Genomic DNA, 18,114 nt, shown 5'->3' with positions numbered 1-18,114 from the left:
GGGGTGATTCTGAATTATTTATCATCATTTTTACCTGTATCCTCATTAAATAATAATATTTTTCAAGAAAACTGGTCATGTGCTTTTGCCAGAATTTCATACCTTTGAATACTCTGTGCCATGGTGTGCAAAGTATGCAAAGTGTGCAAATCCGGTAACTTTTCTAACGATGGAAGCGGCCCCGTCGCCCACCCAGAGTCGAATAACATGGGTACCTGGGGGAAACCCTGGGGGGTAAAGGCGGTCAGGGGCGTGATGCTGATCACATCACCCTCACTCATGACCGGATCAAGAAAGTGTGGGGCGTTACCCCCACACCCCCTATAAGCACAGGGGAACACTTTACTTTTTTTTTACTTTGCAGTATAGTAAAACTATTTTTTAGCGTGTAAAACACGTCGTGTTATTTTACAACTTGTTTGCAGCAAGTTGTGTCACTCATGTTGAGCAGTTAATACCTCTAGCGCATAATGGTTCTATTATTGCACAAGAAAACTATAAATGAGCCCAGCAACTCATCAATTCCTCCTCTGTAAACAATATCTATTCTTCAATTACAAGTGATAGAAATGCAATAGTTTTGCGCTATCTATGTTGAAAAATGATGGTACTCAGCCACGCAAGAAATGTGGGTTTTAGACGGGAATTCCTTCAGTATTTGGAATCATGTGAGACGTGGCATCCCCAAGAATATACGTGAGGTCATAAACATATATACACCATAATACAATTTCGAAGGTGTTTTTATGCATAACCTATTTCGATCTTTATGTAGCATATAAATCCGACCTGCCACATACCACATAAGCACACAAGTATGAGTGAAGCTTCTAGTTCTGATGAAGCTTCAGTCTCCTTTTTTGACGTGTTTCGTCGGAGTAAAATTAATTTATAATTTTTGACCTATTAATATCATTCGTTTGTTAAATATACAAAACAGCAATAAGGCGAAGTATTTAATGCCCAGTAGTTTTCAGTATAGAGTGTATTGGTCCTGAGCCGTCGAGGGCAATAAAGAATGCTCACAGCATCCTGAACTCACGGAGGTTGTCAATAAGGTTTTGAACAATTCATTTCAAGTTTGGAAAATGTTCTCGTAAATGTTGTTCCTCACACACAAAAAAGTTCTGGGTTGAAACTCAGGATCAGGGTTCTTATATTCACACATTCCTGACAACACATTGAGTTCTGAACTATTTTCTGTCTGACATTTTGTGGATGGAATATACCCCTCTTTCACTCAACACCTGATTTTTTTTGGGGGGGGGGGGCGGTTGCCCGCCCTTGCCCTCGCCAAGTTATGTCTATGGCAACTGCTCTCGGCAAAATGTTCTCAAATGGTTTGTCTGTTTGTGAGTTAGGGTAAACATATACCTGTCGATTGCTCAGAAATAATTGCAAATTGGATTGAAAGTAGTCTAAAGTCTAGTATTATGGAATGATTGATATGTCGATAAAATTGTTTGTCTGTCAATATGAGTTCAACTATTCATATACTACTTTCTGATTAGTACACATAGCATAGAGCATTCGCAGTTAGCTACACTGTAAACACCGCCCTAACTTATTTTTACATCTGTACGCCGTGACATAAGCATGAATCATGAACTCATGAAATAAGTGGAGGGATTTTCGCACCTGCATGCTTTACTTAGAATTTCAACCTGAGGTCCATAACGCTATGCTTGATCATTTCTACGTACACTGCTGTTATCCTGTAATCCACAAGCCCGAATAATGAAGCAAATTTGTATGTGAAAATTTAAAACTGTGGGTTAACTTTATTCATGTATTATAATTATGGACGGAAAATACATAAAATGTGATCTCCATAGTTCGCTTTTATTCATAGTACCTTCATCAACTATTTGTTTCGTTAACGGTAATGTCGAAGTTGCCAAATTCCGTACATTCCATACATTGCTGGAAGAAAAATAATATTTAAAGTTGTATGTAAAATGAAATACACTAACCGTCGGAGTGGTCAGCGCCAGGGCCTTTCTGAGTATCACTTAATCAATTTCGTCAAATCATCACTCATCCTCATCTTCGCGACTATCCAAAAGTGGCAGAAATGCAAAGTAAAATAAACCAAATCAATCAATCAATCAATGAAATATACCAACTTGAAGTTTACAAAATATATTTACATGTAATTCGTACATAATCTAAAATAAATCGGTAGGGATGGAAAAGAGTATATAGATCTTGCTCAAGATAGGGACAGATGGAAAGTCTGTGTTGCTGCAGCCAAGAACCTTCGGGTTTAAGAAGGCTAGAGAGTTAGTTAGTTAGTTTAACTCGTACATAATCAATTTACAATCAATTGATGGAAATATATTTGTTAATTTGCGGTGATTAGAAGACAGTCAAAAGTTCTACCAATTTTTGACTTTGGTCGTTGAGACATTTCATGTTCTTAAAACGTGCTCATTAAAATTTTCGATATTTTGATGCATTAAGGAAGATTCAGACCAAAGCAGATTTCAGAGGAATAAGCAACCAAGAAACAAGCGTCGTTTGAAACGAACGTTAAGAAGCAAGTGTGACCTTCCACACCGGGGAGACGCAATAAGCAACTCAGTTGCCTGTAGATTGGGTGACTCTCGGAAAGATTCGTTTTTTCTATAGTCTAGTTGCACCGTTCATGTGCAGTGAATGCTATTTTGAAGATTGCAAAGAAGATCCAGGTGTTGTATCCCTTGCATTTTGTTGCTTTGGTACGAAACCCTCTGTTGCTTCAAGCAACTTGCTTGTCTCCTATACGTACTTGTTATTTGTATCTTTTGTATGAAATGTTCGTAACATAAATGTCATAGCAAAGAAAAACTTCAGAGCACTTGTAATGGTCGGAATGAGCATTACTGGTTTTGGAAATATGTTAATCAATTGCTGGCCAGCTGCAAGGTGTAGGGTAAAGTCATGTTTTTCATGTTTGTACTTTTATGTTTTTACTGGATGTAAGTGTATGTGCTTATTGGATTTTAGATTCCCCTGTTTCTATCACCCCAGTGGGGGAGATGTCTTTCCAAAGACCGTTACAGTGGAATTTTCCAACGCTACGGGGTCCACGTTCACGGACGTTTACCCCGACTAGAAAAAAAGCCAGTTGGGCTTTTATAGAAAACAGTGTTTCCCCATCCTTCGACGACGAGGAACGTCTCCTCGAGTTTAGTCCACTTTTGGTGGCTAGATTATTATAAGAGTGTAGCATTTGGTTTAAGCCAACACCTGTTTGCTGTCCCAAGTCCCCTTTAGAAAAGTTTTGAATATTTGGATATTTCCGAATTGAATAATTGATGCCCAAAATAAAGAGTAAAGGCGTAAGGAAACGCATTTGTAATGAACGGAATATCATTTCAGCTGAGGGTAGGCCCGAGAGATAGTTATGCTAACTCTGCTGTAAAGGAAGTGCCGATGGTGTAAGCCATAGGTGCGCAATTATGTTGATTTAGGGCCGGTTGTATAAACATCACTAACTGGAGATCAGATTTGACCTACGATCCGGGAGTGAACTAAGTTCAAGCTTCTACCATGTTGTATAAAGCTAATTGTCGATTTGTCGATCTTAGATCAAATCCTGATCTTGGGTCAAAGAAATACGTTTGGCAACGTGGCAAATCCAGACATGTCGCTAGTGTGCCTGTGATGTTGCCAATTGTCCAACACTGAACAACAAACATTTTAAAGTCTGTTTCGGAAATTGTATGTATTTAATACCGTGCGTCCATTTCGATCTGCAGCCGAGAGATCGGGAGAAGCGTGGCGGGCGGCGCTGGCGGAGATGCCGACATTTGCGGCCTGAAATGCCCGCTTATTTTTATGGACATATGCAGACATTTATATAAATATTGCAAAACGAGCACTAACCTGTGTTATAAGAGTATGGTTTTAATTTTAGTAGCTTAGTGGCTGTATGTGCTGATGATTTTGACACTCCCATCTCCTGTGAAACACGGCGTAGAGGTTTGTTTGGATAACTTTCTAACGCTGCCCCAATTTCATCGAGTTCATCGAGGAAGCTCACGAAAACCATTGACTTTTAATGGTTTCGTCGGCAGCGTAATCTTGATACAGTGTTGCACATTCGAAACCTCCAAACGATCCCCATCGACACAAAACTCTTTCAAGGATATAAACTTAAGCAGGACGTTGCTGGTCAAAACTATGATTAAAATGTTTTATTATCTGTGGCTCTTATCGTCACTTCTAAAGCGTATTTTTTTGTGTATATAATTGCAGAACTTGGATGAATTACAGATGATGAATTATAACCCAGGTTAGTGCTCGTTTTGCAATATTTATATAAATGTCTGGATATGTCCGTAAAAATAAGCGAGCATTACAGGCCGCAAATGTCGGCATCTCCGCCAGCGCCGCCCGCCACGCTTCTCCCGATCTCTCGGCTGCAGATCGAAATGGACGCACGGTATTTGAATAGATAATATATCTGAGGTGCTGGACGTAGTAAATATTCGAACATGTTGCAAATTTAGTAAAATCACGTAAATTAGATACTAAACAGCCATTTATTACTTGTGCGAGTTCCACGTGGATGATTTGTCATTGACAACGAAAGCAAATATCGGTTCTCGGTTGCAAGGGGGAGAAAAATATGCTTGCATAAATATATATTTTTAAAAAAAATCATTTCTTTTTAATGCTAAAAAGAGAGATATAACAACTTTTTTATACTCGGATTTGTAGCTATTGTTCATGTAAGGAGATGTTTATTATATTTATTTTGTGATTACACGACAACATGTTACAGGTGGACCATTAGTTCCTGTAAGTAATATACGGAATTTTCCTTGCACTTGAATAGCCTACGTTGTGAAATGTAAAATGTGTTTGCGTTTTCCCGAATGGAAATAAATATGGAAACAACAGTGACGCTTGTCCTCTCGGATGTAAATTATGCACAAAACAAATAATATTCGAAATAAAATATGTGTAATTTATATATCGGGAGAGAAAGCTTTACCAACTAAAATGCAACGTGCTCGGTTCATATAGCAGTAGATATATACACGTTCCAATCTGCAGACAAAATGTAATTGCAATAACACTTTGCTGGATGCAGTAAAGCGAAATGATAATATTTTCATACTCCTTCTTCATCCCAACGCAAGTTTTACAATGATATCAACACGAAAACGTAAGCAGGTCATATTTTCTGTTTGTATCAACACTCGATTGTTCTCAAATTACTTTTCTCTGATCGTGCAATTAAACAATGTTACAATATATTTTCTCTTGCAGTAATTTAAGGCAAATTGCAAGAAAATAATACATGGTATTTCAAACAGTAAATAACAATGACACGATATATGGAAAGAAAGAAAAATGGAAGAAATAATTATCAATGTTCACCTCGTTGTGCATGCTTCTTCTTTATTAATATGAAAACAGGATCTTATGAATTGATTCTCCCGTTTTGCGCATACGTTCACTTGCAACACATTTTACAACAAATATTCGTTAGTACAGCCATGTTACAACAGCTGATCTACGGTCAATGTCTGCTGATCGGAGAAAAATCGCGGGTCAACTTTGATCGCAGGGACTTAATCTCAGTTCAGCTTTTATACAACAAAAAATCAGAGTTCAGCGTGACTGCAGATCAATTTTACTGGCTAATCGAGGATCAACTGTTTTATACAATCGGGCCTTAGAGTTCTGTTAATTTTGTGTATGCAAGACACACATGGAAACGATATGTAAATATGTATATATATAACAACGTATAATAAACAATATACGTAGTCCTTCTAGAAATGTTATGATTTGCTGAATTAACTCCAAGAACGACAGTACTGTCCATTTTAAACCAGTTGTTTATTCACTTGATGTACATGCGTAACCAACCAGGGACTAAAAATATAAATTGTTATGTAAAACCCCGCTTTCGTATTTTCAGCTCAAATATAATCGTCTCGCTTGGCACCCAGGTTGAGGTGAAAAGAGAGATTTGAAGGATTAAAGCAGGAAGTAATCCAGAGGGCCGGATAGAAACCAGGGACTGGGGGTCAACCTTTCAAAGAGGTTTAACACACTGATCCTAGGTTCGAATCTTGGGTAATCGATGTGTGTTTTTTCCGTCTTCTGTCTCATCAATTCATCCTCCATCCTCATTGTCTTGTGATTAACCTGGAGAGGTAGAAAAAGGACGTAAAATAACAAAACAGAAGAAAGTAAGGTATGGACAACAACGTTCCTCCGAATAGAGGAAACATTTTATTTTGAAAATATCAAAGAGATTCTGTCAACATTACAGTGTCGCCGAGAAAGATAGAAGAAAAAGGGGGGACCGAAATATTTTTTTAGGAATAGTCAAATTTTATTCCCATTAAATATCGCATACAAAATGCATACTTGAGGTAAAAGTTGATTAAATGACAATTTTTCTTGTAGGCTAAAGTATGTTCATGTACGCATGTGTCAAGCATGTGTACGACTGTGAGGTGTCGCTCCTCCACCCTTGTATTCCTCAAATCCTCAATTGTTTGTTATCATTGTAGTCAAAAAAGTTGTAAAATTGTAATCAACAGGGTCGTAACGAGTAGTTTCATTGTGAAGCAATTAATCTTCGTTTTTAAAATATGTTCTAGATTTGTGTTTGAACAAGTAGGAGCTAGGGTTGCAGCTTATCATGTTCTCCATGGGTATCGAGGCATTTAATAATGCCCTGAGTTGTCCTGAAGCACAGCTTCGGACAACATTATGCGGGTGTGTCTACGAAAACTAATCCAGTCAGAAAATCGACCATCAGCTTGTAGATCCACTGTTTAAAATAGTAGCTTTGACACCACTCGCTTATAGCAAGCAACTGAATGTGTAGATATTTGTGCGACATGAAAGCACTGTTTTTGTCGTTGTGGGAATGTTTTGTACAATTCAAGATATCGCCAGAGGTTAGAGTAGTTGCGCCAGAGGTTAAATTAAGTTTAAAGCCTGCAATGTTGAAACAAGTTCGCCACTTCTACCCAGTAGAGGAACATAATGGTTTGGATCCCACTTTATACTGTAGGTCCAGTATCAATTAGCCATATTGTGCATAAAGTGGACTTAAAACACCAAATTAATCAATCAATCAAGTTTGTCACTTCGCCGAAAGAAAAACTAAACATCTCTCAACTTACAACATTTTGTAATCGTGCAAAATAGCAAAAATCCAATTTCCTCCCGCTCCATCGAAGGCCTTGACCCAATTTTGCTCAAATTAATTATCACTCGAGTCCTCAAAAGTATACAGCGACTGTAAAAAAATCTGCCTAAAAACTATAAATTTACAGTAATTACCATCTTAGCAGAGTTGTAAGTTTTCTATTTTGTTCCCGCTCCCCTGCCCCCACCCCCTACCTATGCACTCAAAGAAATTCTTACTAGCAAATTGTACATCTATTGTTTTTTGAGTTCCGATGATTAAGCTCTGAATATTTAGTTTCTACAGAGCGTTGCAAATGTCAAAAATGGGTAAGAAGTGAATATGTATAAATATATTTACTTCCATATAGGTATATGCATGGATGTAAGGTTCAAGTGACGGTTACAGCCAATGGCTGGAAGCCCTCTGTTATGCTAAATGAAATGTGGTATGTATCATCAGGAAAGCAGGTCAATATTTCTGCCTAACCTCTCTTTTTGTTGTTTCCTCACTATCATTTCAAGCTTATTTCTTAAAAAATAAAACAATGCCGGTTCAACCTTACTTTACCCATCTTTGCACACCACTAGGTTTCGTGCGAATTCTTGTCTTATCGTTACAGTTACACATTATTTCACACGCATTTGTTTATGAGAGCTGTGAATTCGTTACAGGGCAGAAGTCGCTAGCAAAGCTATGATGAAAGCACAAACTCCCTTGCTCTTCCAATGTTTGTTTTGATCTGGTGGGGCCTACATAACACTAGGCCCCATCTCATAAACAAGGGTGTTCTAGGAATAACCAAAGAGACCCGGGAATTATGAAACGTACATTGTCTTCCAAAATGAATGTAAAATCAAGTACATGTCTGTAAGTAACTCTCAAAGTATCTTGATACAAAGTTTCGTTGTAGTTTGTGTCGTTCATTACAAACAGACGTTTATTATTATTGTTATTATTATTTGAGGCTCACCCTGACTCAAAAAAAATAGTACCTTGGGGTAATCCTTGGGAGTAAGGGCGGCCGGAGTGTGGTGCTGAACACATCACCTCCAAAATGGCCGAGATCAAGAATGTGTGCTCCCACCTCCACTAAATTTGCCTCATGGACGGTGCTTTATGCGCGGGAAACTTTACATTTTACCTATTATTATTATTATTATTAAATATGTGAGATATCTATATCCTCTATGTGGCATTAGTTATTTCTTCTTTATTTTACATCTCTTTTCGTTGGTTCGATGTGGCTTACAGACTGGGTATTGTTTGTCTCTTTCAGTACGGAATAAACATAACTTGATTCGGAAAGCATTGGGTCGCCCACGTCGTCTTCGTGACCGCTTACGTGACTTCACATGCTTAGAAAACAAATGCAGGTTGTTTCCACTTGACCTTGGAAGGGGTGGACTATAATTGTGTTTTGGTTCCATAAAGAATGCAGCGTATTCTTTCAATAGGTCGCCGCAGCAACTTCCACAACTAGAGTTCAGCTTCAAGCCCTGCATTTCCCTCAGTAATAAACAGATATGGAAGGAAAAAGGGGGAACCCCTGAAGACGCCCAACCTCCACCCGCATACGTTCAGGGGTAGGTGCTTATTGCACTGGTGCCTTTAAAATAAACAAGGGCGTCAGATCAGAGGAATTTCGGTTTCCCCGTTTTTCCTCTTCCTCCTTCTTTATTGACGGTTTCAATTATATGTATATACGAGGCGCTAAAGCTAAATCTAGTTAACGTCTCATGAATATAGTGGACCAAGATTGTTCCGGTGTTCTAGAAACGAACTTGGTTGTAAGAACTTACTTGCTAGTAACTGAATTAAATTAATGGCATTTGCATTGTTAGTAATGAAAACCGCGGTAGCTCAGCTAGCGTCTGACTACCATGCGAGAGACCCGGGATTTTTTCCACCTGTTCAAGCGGCTCTGGCGCCCGCTCAGCGTCGTATAAAGTGGGGACATAGAGGATACTAGGGGAGATAAAGGCGACCCCACCTTCGGCCGTGATCAGGAAAGTGTGGAGCCCTAACTCCACACCCCGTATACGCTTTCATAGCTTGGTGCAAAGCACAGGGGAACACTTTACTTTTTATGTTAGTAATGAAACGAAGGTTGGGGAGCGGGGAGGATGTGTTAAGACAGAGAGAAAAATGAGTGGTATATTAGGAAGGTTATTAATTAAATGAGTTAAGCAGTGTGCGAAATAAGCGAAGAGGGTGCCGGTGATTTCACCGCCACGATAAATGTTACCCCCTGCAAAAGAAAATTATTTTTATCCCTGCCAGAAGTGTTTTTATCCCTTTAAAGAAGAATGGAATTGAAAGGATATATTATTCCATGTCTTAACTACATATGTAACAGACACAATTGAGAAATCATTTGTCCATTAATGGTCCACTCATAAGATTTCCCTGCCCCAAAGTATGCAGCTTTGTGGATTAAGGAAGGACACCATTCCGAAACTGACAACCTCACCGTGCCGAGACAACAGAAACTCAAATTTTCGTGGCATAGTGCTGATATTTTACACTTATTAAATTGTTCAGAAGAAACTTGTAGGTATGTAAGATTGGCATTAAGCATGAACTTGGCAATATACAGTTGGTAACGTTTTCGGTGTTAGTAGTTCGATAACTATTTTCGTGTATGAGTTTGGGTTTACTTAGAATCAGGGGCGCCGCCAGGAGGTGGGGAAGGGTGCTTTATCACCCCTTCATTTTCTTCCTCACGCCGTCCAGCATCCCTTGTTCAACTTGTTAAACCATGTCATATTCAGCGTAGAAAGGTTTTGAAGTGAGATCGGTATTACTGCATACAACAGGCAAGTCATCGATCTTAATCTGACATCAGGCACGTATCCAGGGGGGGGGGGACTTTGGTGGCTTGAGCACCCCCCCCCAAATTTCTGTTTACACTAGATAAAATGAGGCTATTAGTTTCTTCAATAATGTGATCATAATTTGAGAGTTATGATTATCGAAACAAGACAGAGAATGTTCTATAACCCTCTTATTGTTAATAGCACGTATCCAAGGTGGGGATCGGAAAGTTTTCAATTTACTTTAGAAAAAAATAGGTTTTTGTCTTCTTGAATAATGGGACGATGACTTAAAGAGAGAAATAATTATCAAGGCAAGACGAAGAATGTTCTATAACGCTGTTGTTCATAATATTGCACGTAAACTTTTTCTGCGTTTTCGGTGTTGTCGCAGCGAACTTGAGCACTATGGAAAGACTTGTCAGCATTTGAAAGCTGCACAACAAAGGTAGCGCCCTAAGTAGGACGATTCGTTGTAACTTTTAATCTCTGGAAAGCGCGAGAGGGATAAAAGAGAAGGAGTCGAACTACTACTGGCAATATTATTGAATCGTTTTCCTGCGGAACGTTCTAGAATATAATAATATTCAATTTCCCGGTTGATCTGTACAATAGAATCTTTTAATGAGACTTCAGAGGTAAGTGTGACAACACATACAGTGATCAGTCAGTGTCCATTGGTGGCTTCATAAGATCTAGTGATTTGAAAATGAAAAGTAACGAAGTATACTTCTAGTTCCAGTTCGGTCTCAAAGATGAAGACAATGACAACAGCGGAAACTTCCGGAGCCTCAGTGTAGTGCTAGTTAAGGTCGAGAAAACTGCACAAATCTACTGAAAAACGAAGTTCTGATTGATGATTTAGTTGTGCCCGGACCAAATTCCGTGTATGCGGTTTGTAACCTTATATAATAAAAAAATGCATATGCATGTGTGAACCTACAACAGATGCTGATATTTCAGATATTGGCTTTTTTCTAACTTGTTACCCAGCAAGCCTTGATGAGTTACTAAGAGTCTCATGTTCCCGACAAAAGGAGTACCGGACTAACTTTTTGACGACTGGTGTCCAAGTGGAGGATGTTGCAACATCGCGCTACGACGCCAGGGGTTCCAGTTTCGAATCCCGACCTGGGCATGAATGTTTTTGAGTGTCCATTCATCAATTTCATCATATCGTCACTTATCGCCATATTCGCAAAATAGCCAAAAGTGGCACAAAATGCGAAGTAAAATAAAGCGATTCAATCAATCTTCTAAAGTCTTGAAGATCCAAGTCACAAGGATGGAAAATTATTGCTTTGTTAAGGTTAGGTGCGAAGGCAGGCGACGACACCCCAAAGGATCATATACAAACCTGCAGGAAGAACATCTTACTTAAGTCTCCAATACGAAATGATAAAATTATAAATTATGTGTCCGAGATAAAGAGTGGTATCCCCAGAATTTTCGGAAAGGAGAGGGGTTATGAATACTATTTTTGGTGGTCAATTCTCATTTTGCCATATTTGTCTGTCTTTGACGTTCCTTTTTTATAGGAATACTTTGTCAAATGTGGCTATGACCCCACCAACCCTCCTTGGGCACGTCTCTGTAGACAAATGAGTAAGCATTTGATCATATTGGGAGACGAAACATTAGATGTGTTGCGAACTGTGCGTTAATTGTTTTATCCGGCTATATTCGAGAAAACTTCCTTTGTTTCGTGCCGATATATGACAAGACTGAGGAAGCTGTGATAGGCATCTTTGAACAGCCGCCCCTCGTGGAGGAGTGCTTATCACATAGCGCTACGAGGCCAGGGGTACCGGGTTCAAATCCCGGCCTGGGCATGGATGTTTGTCAGTGTCCATTCATCAATTTCATAATATCATCACTCATCCCAATCTCCGCAAATTAGCCAAAAGTGGCACAAAAGGCGAAGTAAAATAAAGGATATCAATGAATCAATCACAATTTTGAACACTTGCGAGTGCCTGAATATGGACAATTTTGTGGGTTTCGGCTTTTATAAGAGCTGCAAACATGGGAGGACAAGACACATTAGTGGTGTTCTGGTTCGAATCAGATAGAAATATTCGAGAACTTGCATGTATAACAGCTTCGTTAAAACACTCACAGATACCACAGATGTTTTGATGCCTGATGAGAAGAAACGGACAAACACACATACTCAGATGGTTCCGGCACACAATATTAATGCTTGGAAACATACTAGGAGTCGTGTGGTAAAAAATGTTCCGATTACACGTTCTAATTAAAATGGCAACCTTAAACAGTGGCGACGTTTTAAGGGATAGTTGCTCCCCATTTTTTTTGCCTCCTCACTATGGCCTCTTAATGCTAAGCCTTGTCTACCAAGAGAAAGTAAATTTTCATTGCACCGCCCCACCCCCAGGTTTTGGAACCTAATCGCCACCACTGGCCTTAAACATGCAATTCTGAGGTTCTATCTATACCTCTTAAAAATATGTTGTTAGTGTAAGACTGTTTGCTTGTATATATTCAATTGTTTTTATGGGGCATTGTTGCTTTCCATTGTTATGAGGCAATAAAGAGGGCCCAAAATACAGGTTCCCACTGTATTTTTACTTATTTCGGTCCTTAATATCTTGGTTAAACAACCCAACAATTTTTTTTACTCGGCATGGAAGCTTACTATTAGCACTCACTGAAATAGCACATTGCTTGGATATTGACGCTGATAGTAGATATAACCCTTTAAATATTAAATTATTGCGAAATCCGCAACTTTATAATTAGACTTTTCTCAAAGCAGCAAAAGAGAAGAGTAAAACTTGGTATACCATATTGTAGTTGAATATACAGCGTAAGTCAAAACGATGTTCCCGATTTCGTTTATTTCTTATACGAAAGGTAATGAGCTTTTCTTCTTTTCTTGCATATGTAATTTTTTTTATCTAATACAATCTCAAAAAGTTTTTTTCTTTCTATTGAAGACTCGTAGTTGCGCTGTAGGCCACCAGAAGGCAGTTTAGTAGCAGAGAGAAAAATGGCTACCACTGGACAACAGAAAGCGTTCTGTTTTCTCGTTCAGCGGCATTTCCGAACAAGATTTGTGAACCGCCTTCTGGCAAGTAAATTAGAAAATGCTACAACATTGGTGGAATTGCGTGAGCGCATCACTGCAGCCATAGCCGACGTAGACCCTGACATGCTAGGAAGAGTGTGTCAGGAACTTGATTATAGACTAGATGTGTGTCGTGTAACACGTGGATCACACAGAGAACATTTATAATACGCCAGGAAAAACATTTTGAGTTTTTCAATCTGTGTGTGTAATATCAGTCATTTACGTATCATTACAATGAAATAAATAGACACTGAAATCGGGAACATCATTTTGACTGACGCTGTATGTACTAACACATGGAAATAAAAAATAATTGGGTCCTCGTCCTATGTTTGAGGGGAAAACATCAAAATGTTAAGAAATGTCAAATTAATTATCACACTTCCTTCCCTATCAGAAAGAAAAACAGACCTTTCTCCTCCCCTTCTATGTTCCAAATGGAACAGTTCCTGTCTTGAAAAGTTGTGGAAGACTCAGTTTTTTTTCTTCTTTGATGAGTAGCGTAGTGGTAATGCCACCTCTTTGTAATCAAAGGGCTCCGGGTTTAATGCAAGGTGGAGGTACAAGTTGTTCGGATTCCATTTTAAACTGCAAGTCCACAGTCCCGAAAAGCATTTATGTGCATAATGTGGGTTCAAAAATAAAACTCTACCGAACTCTACATACAGTGACATACCAAGGACTTTCGTTAGCAATCATTTTCCCACCATTTCCTGCGTTAGACATTATTTTTACTGGGCCAAAGAGGGACTATGATTCCCTCCACCAGGGGTGCCCCCCCCCCCCTCAAGGCCCTGAACGCAGTCTCCCAAATCAATAATTTCAAGGCAGCAAGCATAAGGATAATAGGCCAAAATTCATAACTAAATTCGATCATTATAACCCCCCAATATTATTTTGATAAATATAGTAACTGATTTTAATTTGGATGCAATAGCCTGTCAAGTGGTCGATAGTTATATCTTAAAATGTATATTTTTGACACGCAGAAAGCTAGCTAGATAATTTGAAATGTCATAAATTAAATTATGTGTATGCAGTGTTAAAAAGCCCACAACTTAATGATAAGATAGAAAAATCTAACTGGGCACTTGCATACGCATGATTTTTCTTTTCGGAGCCGGCCGGAATTGTAAAGGTAGATATTACATAGCTGCTTCACTGTGTTCTGGGAGAAGATGGGATATAAAATATATCATAAATATTATTTTTTTGCCTTCTTTTTTAAAGTTGTTCAAAGACAAATATCGGGGGGTCGTTGTAAGGGGAGTTTGCTTTTATCATTTTGCCCTTTCCAGAGTTTTTTACTGCTTTCATTTGAAAAAAAATAATTTGCTCAAAATTTCAGAATTTCAAATTTTCTCAAAAATTCATAGGTAATTGTGGAGCTACAGTGCGATGTCCCCTACCCTGCGTACACCAGTGGGGCAAACCAAATATTCATGCTGCAGTTGTCTTAACCAAAACTTGTTTGTTCGTATGACTGATTCAATTATCGTTTCATACACAGAGCCGTAGATAGTGAAAATAGAATTTGCTGCCTCTTGCAACAAATTCTCCTCTTAGGCTTAGAGTATTTCAAAGTAAAAAAAAAATCTGGATTGTATCTCACGTGTAAAATTCACTTTCTGCCACAAGTTTGATAAGCACATTTTACATTACATATTTTTCTGTTGTGTCGGGTTCTTTACAATGCGTTAGTATGTAGTATATTTAGTACAATTATGACAGCACACGGAAAAGACAATACAGTAGTATTTTTAATAGAACTACTTCGTTAAAATGGTGCACCTGCAGGAAGAAATCACACGGGCCAAGTCCTGTGAATAGGCTGGATGGGGAATAAATTCGAAGCAAAGTTAGTGCAATTTTGCCTTTAGGACGCTCCATTTGTGGGATGGCGCGTTTTCCTGTTGCAAAAGCACTTTTGGGGATTTTTGGAAAGTGATTCACCTAATGAACTGTGGCATCATCACCTGAAATTTACTAAAATATTCAATCAACACCAAGAATATTGGTCGTGTCTGGCAATGTAGCAGCCGAGTGATTAGCACAGCGCTCTTCGACACCAAAGACCACGGGTTTGAATTTCGGGCTGGGCATGAGTGTTATTTGTGAGTGTTCCTTCATCAATTTTATCATATCATCACTCATTCTCATCGTCGCGATCAGCCGAAAGTGAAAGAAAACAAACAAAAATTAAATCAAATCGTAATGTAGCTACAGTATAATCCTTCCCAATCATATTATGAAGACCCAAACAGGGATAAATGCGAGCGAAGCGAGCGAGAAATTTTTTATAGGTTATCTATTTATTTGCATACTTTCAAGAATATTACATTAATTTAATTTTGCGTCAATACTTTCAAACGATGCCGTGCTATTTACTCTTTCCCAACTTATTCTCCATTTGCTCATGGGCGCCAAAAACGATAAGGGTGCATGACTAAGAAATGGGGTGGAAAAGTGGTAAAATTTCAAGTAAATGGTAAGACAAAAACTACAATAATCTTTTCGTATATAATATCACAAAATGTAAACCGTGAAAATTGTACAGTTTTTTTTTAGTTTTTTTTTTAGTGGTGACTTCCAGCGCTCTATGCCCCTTTTCTTCAATCCGCGGTTGTACGCTGTGCGAAGCACTGCAAGCGAATCTAGCAAGAAAATAATTAGGGCATTAATTAAGAAACTGGCAATAATATTAATTTAATAAGGAGTAAATATTTTCACACGTTGCCGCGACCCTTAATCCTTCCAAATTTTCTCTTTTTGCTTCTGCAGCACCCACTTTGTTGTCTCTGAGCTCGTGGCGCCCCCGTGCCTGATGCTGTATCAAACCATCTCTCTCACCTTCATTATCCTAAAGTGGCAGAAAAGTAACGTAAAGTAACGAATAATTACCCTTGGATTTCTTATTTAGTAGTCGGTGCTCTATTTTACTTCACTGCATTTTCATGCATCAGATGTTTTATTTAGGAGAGAAGGAAGAGAGGCGGATGGCTATGACACCCACCGCAATGCCGCTTAGCGAATAATCCAGAGTAAAATCCATTTATACCATACGATCATCAAATGGTATGGTGTCTAAATAATGATCATCATACGAATTTTATGCCAAAGCGCTAAATATTGATGGCCCCCTCCCCGAACTTCAAAGTTCGATCCCCCCTTACTATGGAAATTCTGTGCCAATCTAAAACTTAGCATTGCTATCGAATGTATGCCCTCGAAACGTTGGAAGCCAACTCCAATTTAACGTGACTGGTAACCCGAGAACACTTGTTCCAATTGTGTACTTGTTTAAATATTTTAAAAAAAATATGTAGGGTACGTACATGTATTCCATTCAGACTTTTGTTCTATTAGGATATTCCAGTTAACGATTTCCTTGCTTATTTTGTTCAAGGAGTCTTGAAGAAAATTGTCAACGGGGGAGGAAGGGGGTTGGAATTAATGGGAAACTAGAAAACAGCAAGAGCGAAAGACACGAATCAGAAAACGTAAACAGAAGCCTGTTAGAATAACGAAAGAATAGGAAACAGAAAATATAGCTCGGAAAGTCTATTGTAAACGCAGAGTATGTACACTGAAACAGAAAGAGCTTTCAACAAACGTCGAATATGAGGATAAAGTTGACTTAAAACATACAATGAACATCCATCTCAGAACTGAAAATTTGCGTTTTACACGTAGGTAATATATCAATTAGTTATGATTGTTGACTACAAAAGTTAAGTGTAAGGCTCAGTCTATAAAATCGATATATGTAATCTAAATATTTGAAACACTATCCTGAAACATATTGTGCTTAAATTATTTTGTAAAAAATATGTTTGTATGCCGCAGAAGCGACTATCACTGTGAAATGCTGTGTGATTTGTTGTTCACACAAAACGTTATTGTGCACCATTGAAATTTCTTGCTCATAGTAATGAGTTGGATTAAGTCTTACAGAGGAACTGTCCCAGTGTCACCGGTTGAAACAAATGAAAACGTTCTTTGTCGTGCTTTTTTCCAAACAACTGTTCTCACCAAGGATTTTTAAATGTTCATGTGTTGCTCAGTTGACCTCCTCTTTTTCATTAAGGGTATGTCGGAAATAGGAAAAATTATGATGGGTAAAATAATGAATTTGATAATCTATATTCATCACCAGATGTTATTTGAATTATTAAATAAAGACGGTTTCGGTGGGCAGGTCATAAAGCACGAATGGGAGAAAACCTAATTGTAGGAAACTTATAGAAAGGCCAAGACGAAGATGGAATGGCAATAAATAAGATGCTTATAAGGAAACTGGTAACAATGGAGAAACCTGAATTAATCTTACCGATTGTAGGAACGGATAAAAAGTTTAGGTTGCTTTGACAATAAACTTTCCACTTAAGAGTTTAAGTACGAGTTTGTGTTTTAAGTCCACTCTATGCACAGTATGGCTAGCCGGGACTGGGCCTACAGTTTAAAGTGTGATCCGAACCATTATGTGCCTCAATCAAGTATCGAACCCGGGATCCCTCGATTACAAGGGGACGCTCGCACTTTCCGCTTTAGGAATGCAGAGAGTTAGTTAATATTTTCTAATTACTTTCACTTTCAAAACTTAAAGTTCAACAAATCTGGACTTCTGTGGAATAAAAGTCAGTGGTATTTGTGTCAAGAAATGTAACTCAATTGGTAATGTGAGTCCGAGGGACGCCAAGCCAACTTAGACGCACACGAGAGAGCGTAGAAATACGTCCAAAGTGCAAGCACCTAGAATAGGGTACATTCAAGAGGATTGCCATGACAGTTTGTATCACAAAATGGTCGACAAATTAAGTTTCACTCGGGTCTGTCAGACCCCTCGTTACCTTTCAACGTCTTAGATAACGGATTCGTTTATGGAAGTAGCTGGTTGTAATTCACGGCTTAAGCTTACCGCCCACTGGTGGCCGTGTGCACGAACGAAGATCAAATTTTAAACTCGGATCGGGAAAGGATCACTGGAAAATTCCATTGGACGAAGACGGTTCAACACTTGATCGCGATCTAAGAACATCAAAACGAGTTTATCTTCT

Source organism: Lepisma saccharinum, chromosome 23 (genome assembly GCF_977018435.1).
Source record: "Lepisma saccharinum chromosome 23, izLepSacc3.1, whole genome shotgun sequence".
NCBI classification, from domain to species: Eukaryota; Metazoa; Arthropoda; class Insecta; order Zygentoma; family Lepismatidae; genus Lepisma; species Lepisma saccharinum.
The sequence above is the reverse complement of the archived record's forward strand: the minus strand, read 5'-3'. Positions refer to the sequence as shown.